General features: G+C 46.4%; 1 protein-coding gene and 1 pseudogene across 2 annotated transcripts in view; both read right to left on the bottom strand.

Moving 5' to 3' along the window:
• The window catches only part of asic1b (acid-sensing (proton-gated) ion channel 1b), a 912,521-nt gene that overhangs the window by 717,903 nt on the left and 168,885 nt on the right, over window positions 1–25,733 (bottom strand). The gene's annotated exons all lie outside the window — the stretch shown is intronic.
• LOC132805737 (proteasome subunit alpha type-6-like) lies at window positions 1,851–2,317 on the bottom strand (annotated as a pseudogene).

Genomic DNA, 25,733 nt, shown 5'->3' with positions numbered 1-25,733 from the left:
CACTGCTCTGAAAATATTTGCTTCTGACAGTGCACTGACCCTCCCAGAGAGGCCACAGGAATAGACAGCATCCATAAGTACATGGGACAGGCACTTTGAGAGCTGCAACTACTTATTAACTGCAGGCAGCGATGTATGCACGCTCTGAGAATTGAAGACATCAAGGCGAGCAACTGTGGAATCCTCTGAATCTATTACCAGACTGCCTTTGGGGGGGGAGGGGAAAGGGGGGGGGGGGGGGCAGAACAATGTCAGTCAGGGGATGGGTCTCGGGGGTAAAACTGTGCGTCCGACTCCCCCTTGGATATGGCAAACTTGAAAAGGTCCTTCTCCCCTCTGAGCTGTAACAGTGACCTACTCGATCTGATTTCAGTTCACATTGGGAAATAGAAATGTTGCCCTCTCTTGCACAAGGCTAGAACAAGGTAAACACAGTAAGATTTGCGTTTAGAAAGCAGTTCTCACAATCTCGGCCAGAGATGGCAAAGTTCCTACTCCTAACTCTTACATTGTTGGGATATGCCAAAGCACTCTGGACACAGTGCCTGATGAAATGACTTCGCTGTTGTAATGTAGGAAACACAGCATGCCACAAACTCCCACAACCAGCAAAGCTAGATCCTTCTTTTGAAGTGAGGGTGTTTGAGGAACAACTGTTGACCAAGGCAGAACTTGCCTGCTAGCTTCTGAAACAGTGTCATGGCATCTGCTCCATTCAGCGGAGAAAACAGACTCTCAGTGTATTGAAATTCCAGAAAGACCAGCATTAACTTTTACAGACGTACCATGGAAAACATTCCATCCGGACGGATCACAGCTTGGTACAGCAACTGCTCTGCCCAGGACTGTAACAAACTACAGAGAGTTGTGAACACAGCCCAGTCCATCACCCAAACCAACCTTCCATCCATTGGCTCCATCTACACTTCCCACTGCCTCGGGAAGGCAGCAACATCATCACAGACCCCTCCCCTCACCCCGGTTATCATCTCTTCCAAACTCTTCGATCGGGCAGAGGATACAAAAGCTTAAACACACAGACTAACAGATTCAAGAACAGCTTCTTCCCCGCTGTGTTTTTTAGATAGGTAAAGAGATTTCATATATTGACTTCAAAACAAAATACAAAGTTTGGAAATTAGTCAGCCTTGCATAATCTTCATTTCACTGCATCACACGCAAACCACAGATGTTTTCAGCATTTTGGTAATTTTGAAGTAAAGTCACAATTCCATAAACTTTTCTCCAGTTCACTCCCAGATGTCCATTATTTAACAATCCCTCTGTAACAGTTCAAAGGGCCAAAATGGTTGTATTCTATTCCTAAACTTTTATGATTTCACAACATTTTTTTAACCTCAAAATAACAGGTTCTAATTGGATCACAAAGTTTGGGAATTTCACCGAAGCATCAATAAGTTCATCTCTCGTTTTTACGTAGAAAGTGGCCATTACTTGATCCACAGTTCAGATGTGAGCACATGTAAACATAACTTTAACTAATAGCATGTTCCAAAACCTCAGCTTTATTTGTACAGATTAAAATGCAGTGTACGTGGCTTTCTGTTACAACAATCTAATCTTCCATTAACAACATATTACTGGCCACTTAGGTGTTGCTCTTCTTCCTGGTGGTAGGAATTGAATAAAGATTCATACATCTTGTGTCTTTCACTGTGTCTCACACCTGCACACACATAACATGGGGAAAAATAAGCGCTTCTGCAGTTAGGCAGTAGTGTGTGGGGAAGGCAAAAAAAAGAAAAAAAATACAAAAAAAAAGTGTGTCAGACAGCCAAGAAAAAAAAAAGAATTTTTTCTTTGTAACAAATACAAAACTACATAGAATTTCAGTGTCTCTCTACTAGAGCAACCAGTTGTGCATCAACTTCAGCTTCTGAAAGAATCCTAAATTTAGGGTTATCCACTGTCACCACCCCAACTTCAATTTCTGATGGCTTGAAGTCAATGGACAGCACTGGGGACAAGCAGGTTATTGCTGTCCCTACAGTTTGTGCATATATCCAGTCAGGCTTTTCCTTAACTTTCTTTCCCAAGAAGCTTGTGGCTTCTGTCTGTTGACTCCTGCAGCAGTGGCCTTGAACCCATGATAATAACCAGCAGGGTCTCACTTGTCAAGTTCTTTCGTCAACACCCACCAGAATCATACAGCATCCCAGAGGTCTCATTTCAGCACTCTGTGTATATACTTGGGAAATGTCTGCAGTCTGTTTTTCCACTGGGATATCACAGCAAGATTTGTATTTGCAGCTTCATATCGAGCTCTCTGTACCTGGGATCTGCTGTCCGCTGTCATTACATTATGTTTTCAGTTATTTTTCCTCATTGTTATCAGACTTCTGACTGGACCTCCCCAATTTCAAATCTAATGTGGATCTTGCTTTATGCACCTCCTGGAATCCTTGCATGCCCCAGTCTGTCAAAACACCTTTTGATCTGTTTGTCCTTGTACGTTATGATCTGCCTGTGCTGCATACAAAACACAACTTTTCACTGTACTGAGGTACATGTGAAAACAATAAATCAAATCAAATATTATCTCATATGAGATACAGTATCTCTGACAGTGCAGCATTCCCTCAGCATATGAGTACTGGAGTGCCTTGTCCAGTTCTGGTTGCCCTGTTATAGGAAAGATATTATTAAACTAGACACGGTTCAGAAAAGAATCACCAGGATGTTGCTGGGAATGGAGGATTTGAGATCTCAGAATAATCTGGGAAGACTGGGACTTTTTTCACTGGAGCGTAGGAGGTTGAGGGGTGACCTTCTTGAGGTTTGAAAAATCATGAGGGGCATAGAGAAGGTGAATGACAAAGGTCTTTTCTCTAGGGTGGGGGAGTTCAAAACACAGGGGCATATTTTTAAGGTGAGGGGAGAAAGTTTTTAAAAAGGCATGAGGCGTAACATTTTTTACACAGCGAGTGGTTCGCGTGTGGAATGAACTTGCTGAGGAAGTGGTGGATGTGGGTACAGTTACACTGTTTAAAAGACATTTAGATAAGGACATGAACAGGAAAGGTTTGGAGGGATATGGACCAAGAGCAGGCAGGTTGGACTAGTTTAATTTGGAACGATGATTAGATTAGATTAGATTCCCTACCCAGTGTGGAAACAGGCCCTTCAGCCCAACAAGTCCACGCCGACCCTCCGAAGAGTAACACACCCAGACCCATTTCCCTCTGACTAATGCACCTAACACCGTGGGCAATTTAGCATGGCCAATCCACCTTAACCTACACACTGTTGGTCTGTGGGAGGAAACCACAGCACCAAGAAAAAATCCATGCAGACACGGGGAGAATGTGCAAACTCCACACAGTCACCCAAGGCTGGAATCGAACCTGGGTCCCTGGTGCTGTGGTCGGCATGGACTAGTTGGGCTGAAGGGTCTGTTTCTGTGCTGTATAAGACCATGGTAGTGTTCATTCAGACATTCTAGACTTATCTCTCTGGAATAGGTACTTCAAGCTATAACTGACCCAATGAGCCACAGAGCAAACACTCAGCTTTAAGTTCCTTCAAATGGGAATGCTTATGAGTTGATCCTATCTTAGAATGACAGCGACTGCAGTCGAGTAGATATGCCAATTGTATACAATTTCAAGCTCACTGGTTGGCATGGCCTGTGTTGGCTTTATGCCATCTGCACCACGTTACCTTGTTTGCTGTTGCAAAGGAAGGTGATAAGTCATGACAATAGAGCGTCTCTGGGAGGTTTGAACAGATGAAGGGCTTATGCTCGAAACGTCGAATTCTCTATTCCTGAGATGCTGCCTGGCCTGCTGTGCTTTGACCAGCAACACATTTGCAGCTGTGATCTCCAGCATCTGCAGACCTCATTTTTTACTTGAACAGATGAGTCGAAATTCAGCTTGCTGACAGGAAAAGCGAATTTCGCCCTTTGAATTTCTCACTAACACCAACGTGCATCCCATTCAGACTCCCAGCAAGAAGAGGCAGGCATATGGGAAGGTGATGGATGCACTGTAGTGGTGAAATGGGGCTCTGAAAATCGGTGAAGTAACAAATGGACCATTTGAAGAAACCTCCCTGCCACTTTACATTTGCCGTTAAAAAAAGAAAAAGTTAGGGCCCGGGCTACTTTCTGAAAATAGTTTGAGTGGGTCTGGTCTGGCCCACAAGATGTGCTTCCATTGCTGGACCTGGATTCCAACGCAAGCAAAACTGACGATCTTTGCTCTGACTGCGATAAGGATCCTCCACTTCAGGCATTTCTTCGTTGACACCAGTCCGGAGCACGAAATTGCTCATAACTCAGCGTAACTGTCAACGACACTCAGGCAGCTGTCACCGGAAATGATCGAGCGGCGGGAAAAGGGGTGAAGGGGAAACGAGAGAAAAAAAAGTCGTTGCGAGCTGCGGGATGGTCAAGACGCTGACAAAAAAAGCCGGAATCCTCAGCTATTCTCCTTCATTTGTACGTTTAAAATCAATTTGTTTCTCGACCATCGGGTTAGTTAAACCATCACATGAAATAATGTTATCCCACTGCAGTGTGATGTCAGCTCCATCACATGGCGCGATAACAATCAAGATTGGCAAATTGCTTTGAATCAGCGAGACAGTGTGGTACAATCAGTCAGTAACTCCCCTCTGCTCGCATCGCCGCAGATTCGAGAAAATCAATGCTCTCATAATTGTGTGACAAAAGATGGATAATTTGCTGGCACCTCACTTATGCTGTTAACACCCTGGCTTGAGCGGCCTGCAAATGGTTTACGCCAGAGCGTGGAGAAAGGTCCCAAATTGACATTTTATACTTTCACATGAACACATTGTAATGGGCACCCTCTTTCCAATAGCAGAAGCTGATCCCAATGACATTCCACTCAGCATGCGATTCCACCAATTCTTCCCAAATTGCCCCCAGCCAGTAGCACCTCCCTCTTTCGGTTTTCATCATTGAGTCCCCTACCGTGTGGGAAGCAGGCCATTCGGCCCGTCAGGTCCACACTGACCCTCTGAAGAGCATCCCACCCAGTCCCAACCCCCCCCCCCTCTCCGAGAAGCCTGCATTTCCTCACAGCTAACCCACCCAGCCTACACGTTCCTGAACACGATGGGGCCAATCCACTCCAGTGGACTGTGGGAGGAATCCGGAGCACCCGGAGGAAACCCATGCAGACACGAGGAGAATGTGCAAACTCCATACAGACAATCACACAAGGCTGGAATCGAACCCGGGCCCCTGGCGCCGTGAGGCAGCAGTGCTAACCACTGAGCCACCCCTGCGAGTTATACTTCCAGATTTCATCTGAAAGTCAGATCAGGAACTGCAGACTTCACCACAACCTCTAGAATTCTATTTGTTGCCTTCTGATATTGATCCAAAAGACGTTTATCATTATCAGAGGATGCCTCTGTCGTGTCCAAAGGCAAATGAAGGAGCAAGCATACTGCCACCTTAAGAGAACCCAATTATGGGGATGAAATGTGTCCTCGCAGCTTCACCCATGTCTCAGGATCAAACTTTAAGAAGTCACAAAGATAGGAAGGATGCTGTGAAACTTGAAAGGATTCAGAAAAGCTTTACAAGGATGTTGCCATGGTTGGAGGGTTTGAGCTACAGGGAGAGGTTGAACAGGCTGGGACTGTCTTCCCTGGAGCGTCGGAGGCTGAGGGGTGACCTTATAGAGGTTTATAAAATCATGAGGAGCATAGATAGGATAAATAGACAAAGTCTTTTCCCCAGAGTACAGCACAGGTTTAAGGTGAGAGGGCAAAGATTTAAAAGGGACCTGAGGGGCAACTTTTTCACACAGAAGGTGGTGCATGTAAGGAAGGAGCGGCCAGAGGACGTGGTGGAGGCTAGTACAGTTACATTTAAAAGGCATCTGGGTGGGTATATGAATAGGAAAGGTTTGGAGGGATATGGGCCAAGGGCTGGCAGGTGGGACTAGGATATCTGGTGGGATGGGTTGGACTGAAGGAAATGTTTCTGTGCTGTCCATCTGTCTGACTCCAAGAAGCATTGCTGGAGAAGTGATTGAAGGGTTTAATTCAAGGTCCAAGTGAAAGGAAGGACTTGTATTTTTCCACTGCCTTTTTCTGAACTCAGAACATCACAAAACACTTCACAGCCAGTCAAATAATGACCTATTTGAGTGATTAAAATTTACAGAAGATCACAAAGCTAATTTATTTGGGTGACCTCCCAATCTTGATTCAAACTCTTGCTAACCAAACATCCACGGTCTAACTGAATGATAGCATGGATTGGAGGGACAGAGTGGCCTACCCCTGCTCCTCCAACAGCATCTGAAGAGTTGCCTTTTGTCAAACAATTCATACACATCAAGGTTTGAGCTCATCTGATCAATCAATAATTTGAATTCATCACAAGGTCTTACTTCCCTGTTGTTAACCACGTGAAAAGATCATGAATTTGAAACATAGACTGGGTGCAACCAAGGGGTTGAATCTCGTGTGCTCACTTATCGATACACATGTTACTGATTCCTGCATTTGGGGGAGCGGACTCTCTCAGGAAAAGACTGATCATTGAAGATGTGTTACACGCATATTAAAATCAATATCATTAGCGTATGTCATCACGCTCTAATCCAATACAAAGCTGTGTGACGGATAGATCCTTTTTACAAATGGGCTTGTCATTATTTGAAATGCTGGACAAATTAATGTCACTTCCTCACACACAGGCTGAAAGACAGAAATAGAGAATGGGCTGTCTACATCTGTCAGAGAAAAATCTCACGGATGTTTGGAGGGAAGCTTTCTGAGACAGAATAAACCCCATTGTGTAAGACAGGACACAATAGAGGAGTTGGGGGGAGCGACTGATAAAAGCAAAGAAAGAAAACAGGTCGCTTAAATTCTCTGTCCTCCTCTCTCTGTCCTAAGCATTATATCCCTGTTCGAATAAAGCTCTCTGAACAGCACCTCATCTTAACGATTACTCACTTTAGAGCCTTGCTGACTCGACTCTAACCTCGACAATTTTAGATCAGAGACACAGCTCCAATTTTCTTCAACAGCAGGTGCTGGTAATGGTTCGGTTGTGAGCATTTACAAAGACTTGGATCGCAGCTTTCATTCCCAAAAGCAAAATACTGCAAATGCTCGCTTCGGGTTCTGCTGGCCTTCTGAGAATTATGTACAAGGTTCATTTTTATTCCCAGTCTTACTCAGATCGCCTCCTTTCATCACTGTGTCAGTGTCATTTTCTCCTGAATGGAAACATTTCAGCAGCTTTGCTTTGAACTTCCACTTTCGACTGGCCCATCTCTGACTCTTCCCTTCCTTGACCTTGCTGCCTTCAGTTATAGGTCGGTCTATCAACCAGGTATTAGCCCAGTGTTGGGAAGCTGTGTTATCTGAAATAATCAACGTGGAATATCATTGTGTGGACCTATATAGAATCCCTACAGCAGGCCATTCGGCCCATCAAGTCTACACTGAACCTCACAGAGCATCTCAGCCAGACCTACGACCCTACCCTGTAACCCTGCACTTCCCATGGCCATTCCATCCTAACCTGCACATCCCTGGACACCATGGGACAATTTAGCATGGCCCATCCACTGACCTGCACATCTTTGGTCTGTGGAAGGAAACCGCAGCACCCAGAAGAAACTCACGCAGACATGGGGAGAATATGCAAACTCCACAGACAGTCACCTGAGGCTGGAATCGAACCCAGGTCCCTGGTGCTGTGAGGCAGCAGTGCTAACCATTGAGCCACGGTATACCCTGCTCACAAAACAGTGCCCTCTGTACTGAAGAGACCAAAAGCAGGCTATGTGGCTACTTGGCAGTAAACCTCCATTCAGACCCAAACAATTGCACTCTGACCTCTGTCCTTGGCCTCCCATACTAGGCCAATAAAGCTTAATGCAAGCTGAGAAGCATCCTTCAATTCAGTACCTCACAGCCTTCGAGGTGTAACACTGAGATCAACAATTTCAGATTGGAACCTTTCTCCCATATTTTCATGTTGTGCGTTTTTGTGTTTTCGTTTGTTTTTGGGTGGCAAGTATTAGGCTTGTTGCTGTTTATACCATCTCAGAGACCTACTTTTGTTTTGTTTTCATTTGGCGCCTTACCATCCCCATTCCCTCTCACTTGCATCTCCTTTCTCATTGATTCTCTCCGGACATCTGACCTACCACGGAACTTTGCCATTATTCTCTCCCTTCCGGTATTTTTTCCGCTTCCCGTACCCTTCCTCTGGGCTCGCAGAAACCCCTTTTACTTTGCTAACTTTTCCTGGTAAAAAGGTCTTCGAGCTGAAACATAACCTCTGTTTCTCTCTGCCAAGCCGAGATAGGTGTGACTCTTACAGGGCTCAAAATGACATGGGTCATAATGTGATTTGTGGCAGAATCAGATGCCAAATGCAGCCAGGCCCGTCGCAAACTCACTGCATCTTTAACACATCTGCTGGAGGCTACGGAAATTCAGCATGTCCTTAAAGACTCTCACCAATTTTCATGGATGTACCACAGAAAGCATCCTACCTGGATGAGTCACAGCTTGGTACAACAATTGCTCTGCCCAGGACAGTGGGAAACTACAGAGAGTTGTGAACACAGCCCAGTCCATCACCCAAACCAACCTTCCATCCATTGGCTCCATCTACACTTCCCACTGCCTGGGGAAGGCAGCAACATCATCAAAGATCTCCCCTCCCACCCCGGTTTCAATCTCTTCCAAACTCTTCCATAGGGCAGAGGATACAAAAGCTTAAACACACAGACTAACAGATTCAAGAACAGCTTCTTCCCCGCTGTTATCAGACTTCTGACTGGACCTCCCCAATTTCAGATATAATGTTGATCTCACTCTTTCTGCGCCTTCTCTGCAACCATAACACTGTATTCCTCGCTCTGTTCTATCACCCTAATGCACTTCGTATGGTATGATCTGCTTGTACTGCATGCAAAACAAAACTTTTCACTGTACCTAGGTACATGTGATAATAGTAAATCAACTCAAATTCAGGTGAGATACTTGCTGGACATTAGTTCAACTCTGGGGGAAAAAGATTCTGACCGTCAGCCCTATTGCTGCATCTTATAATTTTATAGACTTCAATCAAGTCTCCCCTCAGCTTAACAGGCCTTTTTAAAGATGACGTCAGTGAAAGGGATGCTGGTCCTTTCTGGGCTGTGCTGGCGGTGATGAGATGTTCTGGGTATGGCGAGGGACAGAATCGGATCTGAGGAGTGTGGTGCAGGTGGTTCGGGAGGCGAGTTGGTAAGCCACGGGGATTATTGCTAGTTTGTGACCCTAGACATTGACAATTCTCAACACGGACATCAGAACAGGTACCTGGCAACTTCATCTCACTGCTGGCTTCGAACTGCTTCGACATGCAGACACGATCCATGGGCACCAGCCCCTTGTCCACAAACATCCACGTCCAAAATTTGCCAACCCCTTAGGATCACCGTGGGACCTCGCTAAACCACCTGCTTAGGGAGGAGCAAGCTGCATTGGAGGTGTATCAGTAACTTGCGTTGACAGGCTGCGAAAGGACAGCTTGTGGGCAGGGCGGCTATCCAGCTCACAGATCAGACCAGGCTGCAGCTCAGGCCTCCTTGTGTGTTCCCTGAGTGCTCGCTCACTAATGCGTGCCCACAGCCTCCATGTCTTGTCTTGCTGTGCCAGACCTGTTTGTGCACTTGTGCTTCAGCTAGACCTGAAAAGCTTTGAGTACTGTATTGCCGTGTTCTTTTGATACAGGCAGGCCGCTGGTCAGGGTTTCAGTGGTGGGGTGCGGAATGGCTTCCAGTACAGCGCACCAAGATGCCAGTCTATCACCAACAGCATGTGCCAGCTGCCTGTGGGGCAAACACACTGCACATTTATCCAACCAAACAGCCATGTTGGAAACCAGGTGGGCAGGGGAGGGGGTGAAGCAGAGAGGCTAGTCCTCCGTTGGGTTGAGGGGGCCATCAGTCACAGGCACAGTCTTCACACAGTCCCAGGGTCTTGGCTACAGTCAAAAGTCTGTTCAGGTCATAGTCAGGGGATCAGTCCGAGGAGCGGGCAGCAGCCACTCCTGTAGGAGCCGTCACCGTTGCTGGCGAGTGAGTGGCAATGCCGGATCGCCAAAGCTTTGTCGGAGGCTGTGCACTGCGGCCTTTTAAAGATGGCGCCGACTCCAAAGGATGCTGGTCTTGCCGTTTAGCAGCAAATTGTCTCAGGAACGGCAGGTGGGAGCAGAAATTAGATGAGAGGGACGCAGTCGGTGGGGAGGGGGATAAATCATCGACAAGGTAAGGCTTCCTCGACAAAACTCAACACAAGTGGCACTTAGCCAAAAAAAACCCGTAAGATTCAGCTCACTGAGTATTTCTAGTACTTTCTGTTTTTATTATCGTTAAAGTATGATAAATACGTTCACAGAGAGGTCCCTAATGACTCTAATAGCCGCTAATCAACGATGTCTGTGAAAGTCAGGAACACGATTCAACCTCTGAACCCATTGGGTTGGAAAAGAGATTATTAACCCTCAATGGGGACACGACCTTCATCTCCATAGATGCTCCCTGAGTGCTTCCAGCACATTCCACCGGTATTTCTAAACTCATGGGCTGAGTCTGACATGTTTTTCTGCTAAGTCTCATGGCTGTCCAGTTTTGTTTCTTTGGAGGACTCTGCTCCCTTTAGCTTACCAACTCGCCTCTGAACCCACCTGCACCACACTCCTCACATCTGATTCTGTCCCTCGCCATACCCGAAACATCTCATCACCGCCAGCACAGCCCAGAAAGGACCATCATCCCTTTCACTGACGCCATCTTTAAAAAGGCCTGTCAAGCTGAGGGAAGACTTGACAGAAGTCTATAAAATTATACGGTGCATCAATAGGGCTGACGGTCAGAATCTTTAGTCCCCCAGAGTTGAAATGTCGAAATCTAAGGGGCATGCATTTAAGGTGGGAGGGGGAAAGCTCAAAGGAAATTTAAGGGACAATTATTTTTAAACACGTGCTGCCAGGGGTTGGTGGTGGGAACAGATACAATTGGGGCGTTTAAGGGACTTTTAGATAAACGCATGAATATGCAAGGAATGCAGGGACATGGAGCAAGAGCAGGCAGAAGGGATTAGTTTAATTTGGCGCCATGCTTGGCACAACATGGTAGGCCGAAAGGCCCGTTCCTGTGCTGTCCTGGTCTATGTTCTATTCAGGCCGCTGGAAGCTTCAGTCCTGCATGTTAATCTCTGGCCGTTCCCCCATTCACTTTCGTCAACTCTATAAAGTGGCTCCATTGGCAGAACTGAAGAAAGCTCCCTTCTGGAAGTGAATTTGGAATCATAGACTGAAACAGGCCACCGAAAAGAGCCGTTCAATCCAATGGGTGTGTGCAGATCCCACTCCACATCATCGTGAAACAGGAGCTACCCTTTTGTCTTATTTCAGACACCTTGCTGGGTCTGTTATACTCTTCCGTTGTTCGGTTTTAGATTTTTTGGCATTCACTGTTTCTTCCTTTCCCCTTTTTTATTCCCAACAAGTTTATTCTGTGCATCAGCTCCTCTGCCATGATCGGCAAAATCCTCACCGAACTTGCAGGTGACCCAGTGCAACCCAAGTACACACTACAAGGAGACTTCGCACCAAACAGCCATACTGTCAGTCTCCACAGGAAGGCATCTCATGTGCTAAGGCCATGTTGAGACTGCTATTTTAACACTCTTCCCCTGCGCCCCCAACCCCATGCCAAGGTGACTCACCTGATCACGTGCCAGTCTGATCATTAAGATTTGATTGGTGAGCGTCTGCCAGTCTCTCGGCCTTTTGCAGCCCTCAATGCTGGCACCCCCCCGGTGCAATCAGAGGCTGGTAGCTTCTGGGTCCTAAAAGGGGACCTGTTCCCTGGGTGATCCAGCAGTGAGAGCTGACAATCAGATTGAGGCTAATTGCACAGAAAGAGGTCAAGTATTCTCTACCACTTTATTGTTAAACTCTGCACACTGTTTCTTCAAATTATTGACTGAGGCAATAAATGTGTTGTGACCTTTATGAAGGGAGGGGTGGCAAGGAGGTGGCTTTAAATGATGCCCATTATCGATGCCTCCAATTTGGGGTGGCTCAGTGGTTAGCACTGCTGCCTCACAGCACCAGGGACCTGGGTTCAGTTCCAGCCTTGAGCGACTGTCTGTGTGGAGTTTGTACATTCTCCCCGTGTCTGCGTGGGTCTCCTCCGGATACTCCGGTTTCCTCCCACTATCCAAAGATGTGCAGGTTAGGGTGGATTGGGCCATGGGGAATGTTGGGATAGGATCCAGTGGTGGGTCTGGGTGGGATGCTCTTCGGAGGGTGGGTGTGGACTTGATGGGTCAAATGGCCTGCCTCCACACTGCAGGGGTTCTGTGAGTTCAGATTGGCACAATGGGAGGATCCTCAAACCCAGCCCTGGCAGGCAGGTCACCCTGGCATCCCAATTGGGAAGCTAGTGACTTTTTTATACCCAGCTGAAAATGTGTTGCTGGTTAAAGCACAGCAGGTTAGGCAGCATCCAAGGAACAGGAAATTCGATGTTTCGGGCATAAGCCCTTCATCAGGAAATTTCCTGATGCTACCTGACCTGCTGTGCTTTAACCAGCAACACATTTTCAGCTGTGATGTCCAGCATCTGCAGACCTCATTTTTTACCCGAAACCTTTTTATACCCGCTGGGAAGACAGATAATCGGGGATGTGACAAGTTAAGACCTTGCAGCGTCTAATAATCGACCGCTTGAGGGCCTTAAATGCTGTCAGGTTGAGGATGATCTGAATGGACCCTCCTGCCCAGAGTTTAACTGGTGAGGTGCCAACAAGCGCCAATGTGCTCTGTTATGGCTCCTTTCGCATCACCTGCAGGCAGGGGCGAATTCCACGCCAACCCTATTCTGTTCATTCAGAGCAGCACCACAACAAGAGGGGCACTCTATCCACATAGATGTGACAAAAAGACAATCAGATTGAGGCTAATTGCACAGAAAGAGGTCAAGTACTCTTCACCACTTTACTGTTAAACTCTGCACACTGTTTCTTTAAATTATTGACTGAGGCAATAAATGTGTAATGACCTTAGGTTATGTTTGAAAGGCAATGTTTCATCACCTGCTTAACTGCCTGGAAAATATTAGTTTTTTTGCATATATAAAAAAAGTTACAGGAGCATGTAGAGGTTTTAATTGAAAATTTAATTGGAAATTTGGAATATAGTCAATTTGACTCAAAATGAACAACTGGCAAGTGAAGATTAAAGTGCAGAAGAGCGAAAAGCAAAGCCATTTCCCATTGAGAACCATTGTTTCGGTTCACATTGACTGAATTGTTCCATTAATGAGTCGCTCTCATAAATCAAAAGAAAAGCCCACACATGCAGCGATCAAAAAAAAAATTCTACTTTTCCTAAGCCTCACAGCTGACGGGAGGCTTATTTTTTTGTCGAGGATCACGTAGCAGAGCATCACAGGGGCAGTCCATTCTCTTACCCGACTGTTAGTACAGATAGGCTGCCGGCTGAAGCTTCACAATCAAGTCTGAACAGATATTACACCTCCCTGAGACCAGATGGCAGCACTCGTGAAGCAAGCAGCCAATTTCAAGAGATAAGGAGAAGAATAAATGGAATGGGATGGAGGAGGAAGAGGGAAAATAATTGGCCAAACTGCCTTCACACCGTTTGGCACCACCACAAGGAACAGCTGCGAGATTAGCAACATCAAACTGGCTCTTCGGAAATCTTGCTCCATCATATACATGAGTCCAAAGATGACTGTTTCCCGCGTTTTCAGAGGAGAAAGGTTATACTGCCTCTCCCAACCCCGGGATGTCCCAAAGTGCCTCCAAGCTAACACATCATTTCGGAAGTGTAGAACGCTGTTGGAAACGAGGCCTATCTACACACAGCAAACTCCCACAAACAGCAACCGGCTAAACGAGCCTGTTTTTCCCTAATCGTGACGATATATTAGCCAAGAAGAACTCCCCTTTTCCAAGCAGTAAGCCAGGATGTTCACCATCTGGGCAGCACGGTGGTTAGCACTGCTGCCTGGCTGTGTGGAGTTTGCACATCCTCCCTGTGTCTGTGTAGATGTGCTCCAGTTTCCTCCCACTGCCACAAAGATGTGCAGGGTTAGGTGGAGCCAGGTCGGACTCAGACCCTGCATTCTTTGATCTGAAGCCAATGGCATATCCATTAAGCCACTGGGCTACCACAGAGCAGGGGTAGGTGGATTGGCCATGCTAAACTGTCCTGGATGTGCAGGGTTAGGCGGATTGGCCATGCTAAACTGCCCTTGATGTGCAGGGTTAGGTGGATTGGCCATGCTAAACTGCCCTGGATGTGCAGGGTTAGGTGGATTGGCCATGCTAAACTGTCCTGGATGTGCAGGGTGAGGTGGATTGGTCATGCTAAACTGTCCGTGATGTGCAGGGTTAGGTGGATTGGCCATGCCAAACTGTCCTGGATGTGCAGGGTGAGGTGGATTGGCCATGCTAAACTGTCCTGGATGTGCAGGGTGAGGTGGATTGGCCATGCTAAACTGCCCTGGATGTGCAGGGTTAGGTGGATTGGCCATGCTAAACTGTCCTGGATGTGCAGGGTTAGGTGGATTGGTCATGCTAAACTGTCCTGGATGTGCAGGGTTAGGTGGATTGGCCATGCCAAACTGTCCTGGATGTGCAGGGTTAGGTGGATTGGCCATGCCAAACTGTCCTGGATGTGCAGGGTTAGGTGGATTGGCCATGCTAAACTGCCCTGGATGTGCAGGGTGAGGTGGATTGGCCATGCTAAACTGTCCTGGATGTGCAGGGTTAGGTGGATTGGCCATGCCAAACTGTCCTGGATGTGCAGGGTTAGGTGGATTGGCCATGCCAAACTGTCCTGGATGTGCAGGGTGAGGTGGATTGGCCATGCTAAACTGTCCTGGATGTGCAGGGTTAGGTGGATTGGCCATGCTAAACTGTCCGTGATGTGCAGGGTTAGGTGGATTGGTCATGTTAAATTGTCCGTGATGTGCAGGGTTAGTTGGATTGGCCATGTTATATTGTCCGTGATGTGCAGGGTTAGTTGGATTGGCCATGTTAAATTGTCCGTGATGTGCAGGGTTAGTTGGATTGGCCATGTTAAATTGTCCGTGATGTGCAGGCTTAGTTGGATTGGCCATGTTATATTGTCCGTGATGTGCAGGGTTAGTTGGATTGGCCATGTTAAATTGTCCGTGATGTGCAGGGTTAGTTGGATTGGCCATGGGTTACAGGGATCGGGTGATAGGGTTGGGTGCTCTTTGGAGAGGCAGTGTGGACTTTATGGGCCAAATGGCCTGCTTCCACACTGTTGGGATTCTATGGTCTATCTGAGAGGGCAGCTCATGTCTCTGTTTAATGTCAATTCTGAAAGACAGCACCCTTGCTGTAATGCTGGAGTCTAGATTAGAGTGGTGCTGGAAAAGCACAGCAGGTCAGGCAGCATCCAAGGAGCAGGTGCAATTTAGCATCCAAGGAGCAAATTAGGTTCAATCTGTCCTTCTTGTACAGGTCACTTCTACCCCAGAAGAGAATCCAATGATCCAAAAATGTGAATCCTTCTCCCGTACACCAACTCCTCAGCCATGCATTCATCTGCTCTATCCTCCTATTCCTGCCCTCACTAGCTCGTAGCACCGGGTGTAATCCAGATATTACTACTCTCAAGGACCTCCTTTTTCAATGTCTGCCTAACTCTCTGTAATCTCCCTTCAGAATCTCAACCTTTTCCCTTCCTATGTCCTTGGTTCCAATGTGGACAATGACCTCCTGCTGGGCACTCTCCCCCTTGAGAACATTCTCTCTGAGACATCCTTGATCCTGACACCAGGGAAGCAACACACCATTCTGAGTTTTCACTGCTGTCTGTCTGTGCCTCAGACTAGAGAGTCTCCTGACACAATTGATATCTTGCAACCCAAAGTACCCCTCATTGCATGAGAGACAGTCTCAATAACAGAAACTTGGTTGTTCGTGTTACATTCCCCTGAGAATCCATCACCCCCTATATTTTCCAAGACAGCATACATGTTTGAAATGGGGATAGCCACAAAAGATTCCTGCACTACCTGCCTACCTCTCTTACCTTTCCTGGAGTTAACCCATCTATGTGACTTTACCTGCAACGTTTTTCCCTTCCTTTCACCGCCATCCATCACACCTCCTTGCTTTTGTAAATTCCTCATTGCCTCTAACTGTCACTCCAACCGTTCCATTCACTCCGATAGGATTTGCAACCAATGGCATTTATTGCAGATATAATCCTCAGTGACCAGTGAACTCTCTCTAAACTCCAACATCTGACAAGAAGAGCATATCACTCTGCTCAGGGGATGGTCAAGTTAATAACTGCTTCATGCAAGAAAGCACTGAACAAATAAACAGTCAAGATCATAGCTCTCCAACTCTGTTGGTCATCTCCCTAGAGGTTTTGTTGTCTGATATCCTATGTGCCTGCCCCATCTAGCAGCTTTCCTCTCTTCTCATAATCCAAAGCTAAACAGTTCAAAAGAAAATTAGAATACACCATTTTCTTTGAAGGATTTATTCCAGGTTTTCTCACAAACGTATTGAGGATTCCTAAAGGCACCTGAACAATCCCAAAGGATTGGCAATGTGAGATGAAGGAGATAGGACAGATAGAATTGTCAGCGTTCTGCTAATGACAGGCTCCTCCACTCCATTCCGGTCACATAATCTGACACTGCCTCGTGTTCAGGATAGCATGTCAACAATGACCGCATCGAGTCATAGAGACGTACAGCAGGGAAACAGACCCTTCGGTCCAACCCATCCATGCTGACCAGATATCCCAACCCAGTCTAGTCCCACCTGCCAGCACCCAGCTCATATCCCTCCAAACCCTTCCTATTCATATACCCATCCAAATGCCTCTTAAATGTTGCAATTGTACCAGCCTACACCACTTCCTCTGGCAGCTCATTCCATACATGTACCACCTTCTGTGTGAAAAGGTTGACCCTTAGATCTCTTTTATATCTTTCCCCTCTCACCCTAAACCTATGCCCTCTAGTTCTGAACTCCCTGACCCCAGGGAAAAGACTTTGCCTATCTACCCTATCCTTGCCCCTCATGATTTTATAAACCTCTATAAGGTCACCCCTCAACCTCCTCCACTCCAGGGAAAACAGCCCAAGCCTATTCAAACTCTCCCGATAGCTTAAATCCTCCAACCCTGGCAACATCCTTGTAAATCTTTTCTGAACCCTTTCGAGTTTCACAACATCTTTCCGATAGGAAGGAGACCAGAATTGCACGCAATATTCCAACAGTGGCCTAACCAATGTCCTGTACAGCCGTAAGATGACCTCCCAACTCCTGTACTCAATACTCTGACCAATAAAAGAAAGCACACCAAACGCCCTTCACTATCCTAACTACCTGCAACTCCACTTTCAAGGAGCTGTGAACCTACACTCCAAGGTCTCTTTGTTCAACAACACTCCCTAGGACCTTACCATTAAGTGTATAAGTCCTGCTAAGATTTGCTTTCCCAAAATGCAGCACCTCACATTTATCTGAATTAAACTCCATCTGCCACTTCTCAGCCCATTGGCCCATCTGGTCTGGGTAAGATAATGGAATCACCAATAGATCGACAGCCAAGCATTCCAGTTCAGGGTCAGGGTAGAGGCGAGGTTATTGGAGGGGCAAGGTAAATAGATCAAAATAGCAGAGTGTGCTAAAGTTGCTAGGCTAAATGTTGAAGTCACATCCAAGTTGACAAAAGCTCATGTTGAACCTGGCTGAGTTGACAGCACTTCGACCTGTGAGCTGGAAGGTTGCAGGTTCCGACCCTGCTCTAGAGAACTGAATGGACTAACCTCGGAGCTAACCGGGCCCACGTGCACACATAACCTTCGGCCCACAAACCAATTACATGCCTGAAAAGATTTGTGCTGGAAATGGGATACTCACAACACTGCAATAGGCCCAAGCCGCCTCATAAATTTACATCAACTCATCAAACCCAGCATCTGAGCGTATATACCTTTGATTTGGAGATGTCGGTGTTGGACTGCAGTAGCAATCATCTGATGAAGGAGCAGTGTTCTGAAAGCTAGTATGCTTCCAATTAAACCTGTTGGACTATAATCTGGTGTTGTGTGATTTTTAAAATATATACCTTTGAGTATAGGAGTTGGGACGTCATGTTGAGGTTGTACAGGACATTATTGAGGCCTCTTCTGGAATACTATGTGCAGCTCTGGTCGCCCTGTTATTGGAAGGACATTATTAAACTGGAGTGGGTTCAGAAGAGATTTACCAGGATGTTGCCTGGAATGGACGGTTTGAGTTGTGAGGAGAGGCTGGATAGCCCGGGATTTTTTTCACTGAACTGTAAGAGGTTGAGAGGTGACCTTATAAAGGTTTGTAAAATAATGAGGGGCATTGGCAGGTGTCTTTTTCCTTGGGTCAGGAATTTCAAGGCTAGGAGGTTGGAGACGAACATCTGGGAAATCATGTTATAACTGTACAGGGTGTTGGTGAGGCAGCGCCTGTACTGTGTGCAGTTTTGGTCCCTGTATTTCAGAAGGGACATACTGGCATTGGAGATTATTCCAACGAGATTCACCAGGCTGATTCCCGGGATGAACAGGGTGATGTATGAGCAATTAAACAGATTAGGCTCTTTTTACATTGGAGTCTAGAAGGATGAGGGGTGATTTTATGGCAATTTACAAGCATCTGAGGGACTTTGACAGGGCAGACGTTAACACGATGTTTCTCTGAGTGGGGGGACAATCTTGAACTGGGAACATTGTTACAGAATAAGGCAGCACTCATTTAAAATTTCTTCCTGATGGTGGTGAATATCTGGAGAATTGTGGAGGCTAGATCATGGAAAGTATTCAAAGAAGAGGGTAGGTAGTTTCTTAAAAAACAATCGAGTTGACAGCGAGGCCTGAGGCGGACCAATCAACCTTGAACAGTGGAACAGGCTTGAGGGGGCCACCTCCTTTCGTTGCTTCTGTCTTTTCTCGATGGGCAGAGCAATGGCAAATGGAATTTAATTGTCTGAAGCACGAGCTGATGCATTTTAGCAAGACTGATGAGGTAAGGGGTCACATGATGAATGGTAAGATCCTAAGTACGGAGGAGCAGACAGACGGAACTGTGCATGTCCACAGATCCTGAAGGCAATAGGGCAGGTGGATAATGTGGTTAAGAAGGTATACAGGATACTTCACAGAATGGCCACTGGGTGGAGACAGTTACACCATTACAAAGGCATCTGGGGGAGGGTATGAGTGGGAAGGGTTCGGAGGGATATGGGCCAAGTGCCGGCGAATGGGACTGGATTGAGTTGGGATGTCTGGTCAGCATGGACGAGTTGGACTCCATGCTGTACATCTCCTTGACGAGGGCATATATTTTTAAGGCGAGAGGAGAAAGATTTTAAAAAAGGCATGAGGGGCATTTTTCTTTTTCCCCACAGGATAGTTTGTGTGTGGAATGAACTTCCTGAGGAAGTAGTGGATGCAGGCACAGTTACAACATTTAAAAGACATTTAGATGAGTACATGAATCAGGAAGGTTGGGAGGGATAGGGACCAGGAGCAGCCAGGTGGGATTAGATTAGTTTTGGATTCTGGTGAGCATAGACTGGTTGGACCGAAGGGTCTGTTTCCATGCTATATGATCGTATGACTACTACGTCGTTAACCCATCTGGTTCACTAAAGGACAGAAACAGCCATCCTTACCTAGTTTGGCCTGCATGTGATTTCTGACCCATAGCAAGATGGCTGACTCTTAACTGCCCTCTGGGCAATTAAGAATGGACAATCAATGCCAATGATGTCCCCATCCTGTGAATGAGTTTTAAAAAAGCACTCAGATCCCTCTGCTTTTGTACCTGAATATTACTCTGCATTCTCCCCACCAAAATGAATCACGTCACCCTCATAATACTCCCCTTGCCTCGATCATTCAGGCACAGTCTTTGGCTGAGTGCTTGCACTGGACTGAATTTGATTTTTGCCATTTGAAGCGAATGCGCAGCATGTATCTGAATTGCCACCTGCAGAAAATCGCAACGGGTAAAGGCACCTTTATGACTTTGGTTCAATTCTTCCCATGAAGAATGATGAGCTCCCATTTCCTCTCTTCGCCCCAGATGTGCTTAAATCCACGATAATCACACGAGCAGTGTGTGTTCATTTTCTCTCAAGTGGGACCCTGTGTGGGTTGAAACCATATTACGTGAACTCCGTGGTATCACAAAGTTCATTTTCCTTCAGGCCGTGCAAAGCCAACCATGAATTACAGTGTCGCAGCACAGTCATTTATCAGTGTGGAAAAACACACTCACAGAAGAAAGGAACTGCACCAGGAAAATGCTGCTTGGTTTAGGGATGCATTTGATTAACAGATTCTGCCCACAGCCAACAAAACTGCCATCCGTTATTATGCCAGGGAATGATGGTTTCAAACATCACCTATTACTCTTCATGAGTAGGCTTCAGCAAAGACTGGTGTGATGTGAGCGCTTTGAGGTGCCATGGTACTGAAGTGGGAATTGGAAATTCTTAAAATGGTTATGCTCTCGTGAGATATGGGTACCACTGGTTGGGTTAGCCGTCCCTCGGTGATCTTGTGAAGGCGGTAGTGACCCTTATGCTTGTCCAATTGGGTTTGACCTCTCTGCATGGTTCACCAATGGCTTGAAAATGTGTTGCTGGAAAAGTGCAGCAGGTCAGGCAGCATCCAAGGAACAGGAGATTCGACGTTTCGGGCATAAACCCTTCATCAGGAAAAGATGATGAAGGGCTTATGCCCGAAACGTCGAATTTCCTGCTCCTTGGATGCTGCCTGACCTGCTGCGCTTTTCCAGCAACACATTTTCAGCTCTGATACTCCAGCATCTGCAGACCTCACTTTCTCCTCACCAATGGCTTGCTCAACCATTGCAGAGGGCAGGTAAAATTCAATCACATTGGCGCCCATTTCCTTCCCATTAGTGGGCCAGATGAGATTTTATGCCAATCAATAACGACTTCACGGTGCCCACATAAGACTAGCTTTCAAGCCCTTTTCAAATTCTGTCTGTACCTATAGTGGGATTTGACCCATAATCACAGGCCATCAGTTTGGAGTTTCCTGGCCCATTGACAATATCACCACTGCCTCCTACACTACACTATACAGTGCAAGTTAGTAATGGCAGAAAGGATCCATGTTTAGCTGTGCAGGCACGTTGGAATTTAACTGAGGGCGGGGTCAAAGTCCAAGAGAAAGGCTCGGTTGGTTTATAAGCGGGCCTTGAATGTCAAATCATGTGGCTCAGTGTTAACTACGTGTTATTTATATTTTTTAAAAATTCATTTGTGGGAGGTGGGTGTCGCTGGTTGGGCCAGCATTTTATTGCCCCCATCCCTAGTTGCCCCCTTGAGAAGGTGGGGATGAGCTGCCATCTTGAACCGCTGCAGTCCACCTGCTGTGGGTTGACCCACAATGCCCTGAGGGAGGGAATTCCAGGATTTTGACCCAGCCACACTGAAAGACGAGCCAGTGAGACAGCTCTCTCAATCTTGACACTAGCCCCCAGATGTCAGTGCGGAGGACCTTGCAGGGTCGACACGGCTGTTTCTGCTGTTGCCTTTGCCGGTGCCTAGAGACTCTGTAGCAAATTATACAACTCAGCTCGACCATTTCAGAGGGTAGTTAGAGTTAAACACATTGCTGTGGGTCTGGAGTCACATGTAGGCCCGACCAGGTAAGGCTGGCAGATTTCCACCCCTGAAGGGCATTACTGAACGAGATGGAATTCTTTTTACCGCCAACAATTGATTAGATTCTTAATTCCAGATTTTCTTTTTATAAAGAATTGAATTCAAGTCCCATCTTCTGCCATGGCAGGGTTTGAAACAAGGTCCTCAACACATTAGCTGAGCTTCTTGGATTAACAATCTCCGGATAATACCACGAGGCTACCACCTTCTCCCTGTAAGCTCATTCTTCACAGGCCAATGTTCTACCAGCTCCACTGCACTTCACTCCATGAGGGGCAAACTACATGAAGACCCACGGCACGGTGGCTCAGTGGTTAGCACTGCTGCCTCACAGTGCCAGGGTCCCAGGTTCGATTCCAGCTTCGGGTGACTGTCTGCATGGGTTTCCTCTGGATGCTCCAGTTTCCTCCCAATGTCCAAAGATGTGCAGGTCAGGTGAATTGGCCATGCTAAATTGCCCATAGTTTTAGGTGCATCAGTCAGAGAGAAATGGATCTGGGTGGGTTACTCTTTGGAGGGTTGGTGTGGACTGGTTGGGCCGAAGGGCCTGTTTCCACACTGTAGGGAATCTAATCATCAGCATTGACGCCTCTATCCAGATCAGAATGAGAAACTTGTGCTTTCCCACTGACTGGTTTCAAGATCTAGAGTCATAGAGATGTAAAGCACAGAAACAGACCCTTTGGTCCAACCCGTCCAACCCGTCCATGCTGACCAGATATCCCAACCCAATCTAGTCCCACCTGCCAGCACCCGGCCCATATCCCTCTAAACCGTTCCTATTCATATACCCATCCAAATGCCTCTTAAATGTTGCAATTGTACCAGCCTCCACTACTTACTCTGCCATCTCATTCCATACGTGTACCACCCTCTGCAGGAAATAGTTGCCCCTTAGGTCTCTTTTATATCTTTCCCCTCTCACCCTAAACCTATGCCCTCTAGTTCTGGACTCCCCCACTGCAGGGAAATGACCTTGTCTGTTTGTCCTATTCATGCCCCTCATGATTTTATAAACCTCTATAAGGTCGCCCCTCAGCCTCTGACGCTCCAGGGAAAACAGCCTTAGCCTATTCAGCCTCTCCCTGGAGCTCAAACCCTCCAACCCTGGCAACATCCTTGTAAATCTTTTCTGAACCCTTTCAAGTTTCACAACATCTTTCCGATAGGAAGGAGACCAGAATTGCACGCAATATTCCAACAGTGGCCTAACCAATGTCCTGTACAGCCATAAGATGACCTCCCAACTCCTGTACTCAATACTCTGACCAATGAAGGAAAGCAAGTTTAGATAAATGTGAGGTGCTGCATTTTGGGAAAGCAAATCTTAGTAGGACTTCTACCTGATCAAAATCTTAAGTGACTGCAAGAGTGTTTCCTTTTGTTCATGTTACATGAGAAATGAAGTTATCTGAAGCACCCTCGTGCAGGAACAGCAGCAGAAAGTAAAGATTGTAAACATTGAGGTTCCATTGATGTTCTTCTGTTAGCCTTGGAGAAGGGTCAAGTTTTGTATAACAAACCAAAAGGTTTCAGTTTCATGTTCGCTGAACAGCATAACCATAAAATGGGAAAAAGGTCAGAGTTCGGCCCATCCATTCCTGCTCAATTTGGATTTGTGTGGCGATTGGGTAAGGATCAGATCAGGAGAAAGTGAGGACTGCAGATGCTGGAGATCAGAGCTGAAAATGTGTTGTTGGAAAAGCGCAGCAGGTCAGGCAGCATCCAAGGAGCAGGAGAGTCGACGTTTCGGGCATGAGCCCTTCTTCAGGAGAAGGGCTCATGCCCGAAACGTCGACTCTCCTGCTCCTTGGATGCTGCCCGACCTGCTGCGCTTTTCCAGCAACACATTTTCAGCTAAGGATCAGATCAGGCTAGGCGTAAATCTCTCTGTGAGTCCAATAACCTGATGATGCCCACTGTCACAGCCAGAAGTCACACAACACCAGGTTATAGCCTGACAGGTTTGTCTGAAACCGCAAGCTTTCGGAGCGCTGCTCCTTTGTCTTGACTTCACCTGACAAAGGAGCAGCGCTCCGAAAGCTTGTGGTTTCAGACAAACCTGTCGGACTATAACCTGGTCGGAGAAAGTTTTGCACTCAACTTCTGGAGACGGATTTGAGTTGATACTTTTCAGACTCAGACCCGTGTCACAGCTGAGACACCATATGCAGAGCATGTGGCATGTTTTAATTCATGCATATTTGAAGCACAAAACTGCCTTTGCTTTCATGCTTGCCATATGATTGATATTACCTGTATTATACACACACACACCCATACATATTAATCAAATACACACATATATTTATATTTAATCTGAACGCCATCCTTTGTCATTTTTTCCAACAAAGTCCCACTGAAGAATAATTCAGAAAAGGTTAACCCTTTTGAAAACAAACAAATAACGATTGACCACTCATGAATTTAAGAGCAAATTTGACGGAGTTCCTGCTGATGTTCATAAACTGCTCGGTCATGGTTAATGATGTCACCAGAACCATTTGATTGAATTACTGTCTAGAGACTTACTGTCAACCATCTGTTATCCCTTTAAGTACACAGCATTCATTAACTTTTTAAACACACAAACTTTCGAGACAACTGATAGAAAAATCATGAAAACGCTTGTGCAGCCATTAGTGGATGTGCAACTGAGTAGGTACAATATATTACAGTGGGCTCTTAATAGATTATGCGCACTTTTATGTATTTAAAGTCATGAAATAAAATGCCAGAAAAGAAATATGCAAATGGACAGTAGTATAATGGTTACTTTACTAGATTAGGAATCTAAAAGCCTCAACTAATTATCTGGAGATGTGAGTTTAAATCCCACTTTTGAAAATTGAGAATTTAAATTGCATTCATTAAATGCGACATGAATAGGAAGGGTTTCCAGGCATATGGGCCGAATGGGACAAGATTAATTCAGGAATCTGGTCAGCATGGATGAATTGGGCTGAAGGTCTGTTCCCTCGCTATACATCTCTACAAGTCAAAGTAACATTCATACCATGCATGTTCCAGGCAATCTCTGAATAGCATCCCTTGCGATTCAATGGCGTCACTGAATCCCCTATTATCCAACATCCTGGTCGTTACTACTGATGAGAAACTGAACTGGAACAGCCATACAAACACTGTGACTATAACAGCAAGTCAGAGGCTAAGAATTCTGAGGTGAGTAACTCACCTTCTGACTCCTGTCCACCATTCATAAGGCACAAGTCGGGAGTGTGGTGGAACACTCTCCACTTGCCTGGATGGGGGCAATTCCGACAATACTCATGAACCTCAAACACCAATCAGGATAAAGCAGCCCAATCAATTGGTGCCTAATCCATCACTTTCAACACTCATTCCACGTTAGAGCCCGGGTATCTCTGGAAAAGGAGCACGCGATGTCCACCGACACCCTGGAGTTGTTCAGGGAGAGGTGGATGCCACAGGGAGTAGAGTGCATTATTTCCCCCTCCAACTCTATGTTGGTTTAGTCCCTGCCCTCCCCTTCACAGTTTGATCACACAGCATTGCCCTTTGCTGTGAAGGGCACTGCTTGTCACTGGCCTCTCGGGTGTTTCCTTTCTTCCTGATGGTGGGAATTTGAATAAAGATTCGTGCACCTTGTGCCTTTCACTGTGTCTCACACCTGCACACACACACCATGGGTGCTGGGGAAAAAATAAGCACGACCGCAGTTAGGCGGTATGGGGGAAGAAATAACACTCATGTACCATGTAGAAAATGCATGGCAGTAACTCCCCTCGCCTCCTTCCACAGCATCTTCCAAAGCCACGACCCTACTATGTAGAAGGACAAGGGCACAGAGAAACAGGGGAACAGTCCCACCTGCAATTTCCCCTCCAAGCCACTCACCATCCTAACTTGGATATATTGCTGTTCCTTTGTTGTTGCAAGGTCAAAATACTGGACTAACAGC

This window comes from Hemiscyllium ocellatum, chromosome X (assembly GCF_020745735.1).
Source record: "Hemiscyllium ocellatum isolate sHemOce1 chromosome X, sHemOce1.pat.X.cur, whole genome shotgun sequence".
Lineage (NCBI taxonomy): Eukaryota > Metazoa > Chordata > Chondrichthyes > Orectolobiformes > Hemiscylliidae > Hemiscyllium > Hemiscyllium ocellatum.
This window is presented reverse-complemented; position numbering and strand designations above follow the sequence as displayed.